The sequence below is a fragment of the Octodon degus genome, unplaced genomic scaffold, assembly GCF_000260255.1.
Source record: "Octodon degus isolate 3935 unplaced genomic scaffold, OctDeg1.0 scaffold00006, whole genome shotgun sequence".
NCBI classification, from domain to species: Eukaryota; Metazoa; Chordata; class Mammalia; order Rodentia; family Octodontidae; genus Octodon; species Octodon degus.
Window position 1 is genome coordinate 29,250,858 of NW_004524582.1, and position 5,408 is coordinate 29,256,265.

At 44.1% G+C, this 5,408-nt stretch overlaps 1 protein-coding gene and 1 pseudogene across 1 annotated transcript in view; one reads left to right on the top strand and one right to left on the bottom strand.

Annotated features, from left to right (window-relative positions):
- Stk32b (serine/threonine kinase 32B) overlaps nucleotides 1–5,408 on the top strand; it is a 331,961-nt gene that overhangs the window by 17,657 nt on the left and 308,896 nt on the right. The window lies entirely within an intron of this gene.
- On the bottom strand, nucleotides 2,010–2,537 carry LOC105743172 (annotated as a pseudogene).

Consider the following 5,408-nt stretch of genomic DNA (forward strand, 5'->3'; position numbering starts at 1 on the left):
GGAGCGTGGCTGTCTGTCAGGAGGCTCGCTCTCATTTCCATTCTCCTAGGAAACAGCGCGTCTGCGGGACACTGGCCTCCAGGCCGCTCTGGCAGAGCCCTCATTACACCTGTCAGAATGCCGAGGCCATTTCAGAAGCCTGACTCTGGCAAGTCATGTGGAACCAGAGATGGGAGCTGCCGCCCTCCGCTTGTTGGCGGACACCGCTGAGGTCCATCAGGCTGACTGCTAAGGAGTCTTGCTCTTGATCAATTTCTTGGCAGCCTCTAGAATAGGCTTGCAGCTAGAGAGCAGGGTGTCCTGAGGACTGACTCCAGGCCCCTGCCCTTTGGAAAATGTCTGTCATCTCAGGTGTTGGAGGGCAACAAAGAACAGACTCTGGATGCCTTCAGCTGCAGGCAGGATGCGTCTCATAAGGCAGGATGTGCTGAAGCCCTAAGCCCAGTGGAGGAGAAACCAGGACTGACGCTTCCCTTTGCTCTCCCGCTGTCAGAGTTGGCGTCGTCTGACTGGCCACTGTTGCATTCCTCAGCGAAGTACTTGCTTTGGCTACAGGAAGCTTGAAACATGGATCTTCCCCAGAGGACCCTGCCCTCTGACTGCCAGATGATAAACTCCCCTCTGGTACTACTCTGGAAGCGCCCCCACGTCTGCTCACGCACAGCCCATGCCCCTGTGGATAAGCATAAGCCACACTGCCTTAGGCTCTTCGGGCCAGAGCGGCATGGCTTTCTCTGTTTATTGACCATTGCTTACCATTATTTGCAATGAAGTAAACGGTATACGTTAGGATAACATTCTGACTACTACAAAGTTGTTTTCCTGGCGTCTGCTGAAAACAGTGACCCAAATACTGAAGATCGAGCCTATGTGTAAGGAACAAGTTGTAGTCAAGAAAAAACATGCAGGTCAAGAGTTTAGGTTACAAGTTGGTCCACTCATTTATTCTAGGTCCTAAATTGTGACCAGCTCCAGCCACTTAGTCGGTTTCTGTGAGCCAAGTCTTAAGACACATGAATCCTGACTTTTGAGTGCAGATTTCAGCTTGCTGTGAAGTAGTGAGTCTTGAGGAATTTTTAATGTTCCCTTAAGTCTTCCTTAGTGAAGTCAAACAGATCAAATTTTGACTTGCTTCCTTATTTAGGTGGGGAGGTTGTTGGTAGAGAGAAGTTTTTTTCTCTTTTTGAGACAGGGTCTTGCTATGCAGTTCAGGCTGGCCTTGTGTTTACTTTTGTAGCCCAGGCTGGTCTTGAACTCCCCAAATCCTCCTGCTTCAGCCTCCCAAGTGCTGGGATTGTAGGCTTGCACCACCATGCCCAGCTAGATAAGACTTTTTTTTTTGCAGGTGGGGGGGCAGTTTTGGAAGTAAATTGCATTTTTGTGACTAAAGACATACAGATCCTGATATGGCTGCTTTGAAAATACCTACTTTAAACTGCCCAATTAACCACAAACCATCTATTTAACATAAAAGGTTATGGCCTCAGAAAAACTTTCTATTTAACTGGAAGTGATTTCTTAGGTTGCTCAGAATGATGGCGTCTCAAACATGAGGTTATCACCCATAGTTTTTGTTTTGGTGAATGTTTAAAAACAAAACAAACCAAAATCACTTACATAAGAATTTTATTTATACACACACAAACAGAAAACTCAGAATGGCCCTTAAGCATATGAGATAAAACATGAATTCTGATTTGGATTATGGACAATTCCCCCAACATTTAGAGAAGCAGAGGAAACGTATCACGCTACCACATGTTCTTTTCTGATAAAGCAAGTAACTACAAAAGCTTGATATACTCATTTAAAGTAACCAGTGCTATAGATGCAAAAAACAAAGCCCACCAACTCCCCTCAATACTGTTTTCAAAACAGACATATTAAACTTGATTTTCATTAGAATTTTTTTCACACTAGTAAATCTAACCAAGATATATATACATATGTATATGTGTATATATATGTGTGTATATATATATGTGTATGTATGTATATATATGTTGTTGAGCATCTTCTGGACAAGAATGCCAAGTTAGTCTCTCTTCATAAAAAGCAATTACAATCTGAGGACATTTCGTATTTGCCTCTTTTGCCAGCACCAAGTCAGCCTCATCTGAATCTTTCTAGGTCATGAGAAACATCAGTTCTCTGCTACTATCTGTGGCACCAATTATTCGCTCAGGACCAAGACCTCTAGCAAAACCTCTAGGTTTGTCAGCAGCATCTCTTTTTTTTCTTTGATTTGCTGTCATCAGATTCACTGTCAGATAAAGATTTTCTTTTTGTATCATCTTTTTCTTTATGGGAAATTCTTCAATTAAGTCTAGACAATCAAAATTTCCTTCAGGTTCCCATGTACTGTCAGCGTCTATAAATCCCTTCCACTTCAGAAAATACTCCACCTTCCCATTCACTACATGTCGGTCCAGTACTTTTTTTACCACAAACTCTTCAGGTTCTGCTTCCGCAGCTTTTTTACTTTTTCTATTTTGTTTCTTTCCCATTTTTTGCAGTGTAGTTTTATTGGAGGTCATGTTTACTGCAGAGTTAAAGAGCTGTTATTCTCCACCTCGGATGCTCGGTCGTGGATCTGCAGTCTTGGCCTGCGTGCCTGCAGCTCCACTCGCACCTAAGCGCTTACTTTTGGTTATTATCTTGGGTGGACTGAAATGAGAGGCAACATTAAAAAGAGCCGGCAAGACTGTTAGCCCTGAGACAGACTGAAGAGGTACACAGAGCAGAGGAGTACCAAAGAACCCTAATAGTGGCACCTGGCAGTGACAGTAGGCAGCTTCAGAGCACAGTGCTAACTGGCAGAGACCTGAGGAGACCTGCACAGAACCCCAGAGAGGCAGCAGAAGCTTCTAGAAGAGCTTCAGTAAGCCACTATGCCTATGAGCCCTGGTGGCTGAAGAGCTGCTACGGCAGCTGGGAGCTGCCAAGAGCTGTGACATAAGCGCTGGAACAAGAATTGCTAAGGGGCGCTGGCACTCAGGGCTCAGGGCTGTAGCGCCAAGGGCTGGGAACCGTTGGCACTCAAGGCTCAGATCCACGAGCATCAGGAGAGCTGCATTTTGCAGAGCACTAAATGCAATACCAGGCCCTCTGGGTGTAGGGTTCCGTGTGCCTGCACAGGTTGCGTGCCCATAAAGCTGGCTCTGGTGATAAAAGATGAGGGAACATACATGTCTCTGAACCGGGGAATGATGTTCAGCATGGCATGGCCATGCTAGCTACAGACTGAAGGTTGGGTTGGCAAGGGAAGAAATTGGGAGCATGAAGACATTAAAAAATGCACAAGAAAGGGAGGAGAGCCATAGATACCTGTGCTGTTGGAGATGTGAGTATATGCAAGGTGCGACCAAAGGTGCTGAGTAAAGCGTAAGTATAGAAAATTATTCAGTCAAGGACACATGGCCGCGAATCCCCTCAGAACGTTTCTCCTCGCCGCAGAAACACTTACCCCACCATTCTCGCCACTTTCTGCAGGACGTGTGTGATTCCTCTTTCCTGAGTGTCTTGGCTGGCACAGGAATAGCTGCCTTGATGTCCCAAGCTGGTGCAAAGCATTTCCCTTCCACGGTCATTTTGACCTCGGGAGGAACCAGCGGTTTCGTGGTGCCAGATCCAGTGACGAGGGCAGATGAGGACACAGCACCACGGTTTTATGAGTGACTTCCGCTGAGTGTCACTGAGCAGCAACCTTGACTGTAGTTCTGCTCACATCTCCGAAAGACACCCAGGAAAGAGGACTCCCAGTACTGCTCCAGAAAGTGGAAATGAGGATGGGACAAGTGTGCCCAAGGTGGGGGAATGTTTTGAGGGGGATTAGCGGCAGTGCGATACTCACTGTAGTTTTTGGTCCACCCTTTCACACAGTTCTTGTTGCCACCACACAGTCTGTGTTCACACACATAACACTTTAGAGGCTTTTTAACTTTAGAAGATTTTTTAACTTCCAACCCTTTCATCCTAGGGGAAAATGCTAGCAAGTTCCCACTTGTAGGCAGTGTAGTTTATCAAATGTAACAAAACGGGGCCACAGAGGATTTTTCTGCTGATCACTTAGGCGGTATAAGATATTTATAAATGCCATTAGAATGTAATTATTTTAAAGTACACCTTTCAAGCAAAATAGAAAAGTTCTTCATGTCTTATTTAATAAGTTCCAACACAATTTCCCAGCCCTCCTTCCCAGAGCATAATTGTCCTATCAATTTTCCAGGAGAATCAAAAGAGCTCTGTAACATGCCTTTCATGTGTTAACCAGGATTGTGCTTGCTTACAATTTGCATTTGAAAGTGATTTGCATTGATATTTTATTCCTTCCAGAAAACAGCACACGTTTCTGATCTTTCTGAGGTATCGTAGTCTTAAACTGAGGTTACAAGTCTTGCAGAACTTTTATTGTACCAATTCTCTTAAATTCCTGTGATGTGAAGGTTGAGAGAAACAAAACTATAATTCACGACTATTTTTCTTTTGTGGTGATTTAATGCAAGACCAGACACTGACATGTACATTGGAAGTTTGGTTTCCTTCTTGGCTTGTACTGTTTCCTTCTACTGAAGATTCCTGTACTGTCTGTCTTCCTAGATGCACTTGCAGTTTATAAGTACAGACTCTGACATCAGTTTATAGTGGAAGACTGTAGGGCAGAGATTCTCAAATATGATTTGAAATGAGGTGAAAGCAGTATCTATTTTAAAAACCACTCCTATAGCGCATGATCATAGCTTCTTCTTTTTTCTGATGTTGTTTGTTGCAGGCTCAGCTTGTCACCTGCAGGTTCAAATTTTTAATTAACAGCTCTGAATTTTCAGGTGGCTCTTAAGTAGGAAAATCCATTGAATGTCCTCCATTTTTTTTTTTTTTTTTACTGAGTTCTCCTTTACTCCCAAACCTGCTGCTTTTCAGTGTCCCCTAGTTCACAGGGAGCAATTCCAGAGCCTTCCCGAAGTTTAGTGTGCGCAATCATACACCCCTAACCTGTACCACTTCTGTTCTTGTGCTGTGTTCTCATCTTTAGCCCCAAGGTTTCTAGGCCTGAGGTATCTAGGCTTTCAAGGTGACTGTCCACTCTCAGTTGTCCAAGAACCCCACTCCTGGTACAATTTGCTTTCAGTCTTTTAGGGTGTATTGACACGTCTCTTGGTAAACAGTCATGTACATTGGGAAAAAACCTGCATCCTATGTTGACTGGGGGTAGTGCTCCACAGTGTCTTTATGGGCTGTTCTAGTCTTCTGCATGCTTACTGAATTTTGTTGCTTTTTATAAAATTAGATATTGAGAGACATACAAATATTTTTACTTAAAATTGTGAAGTTTTGGGGGCCGGCAAGATGGCTCAGTGGAATATGCGCTTCCCTGGCAAGTACAAGGGCCTGAGTTCAATCCCTGGTTC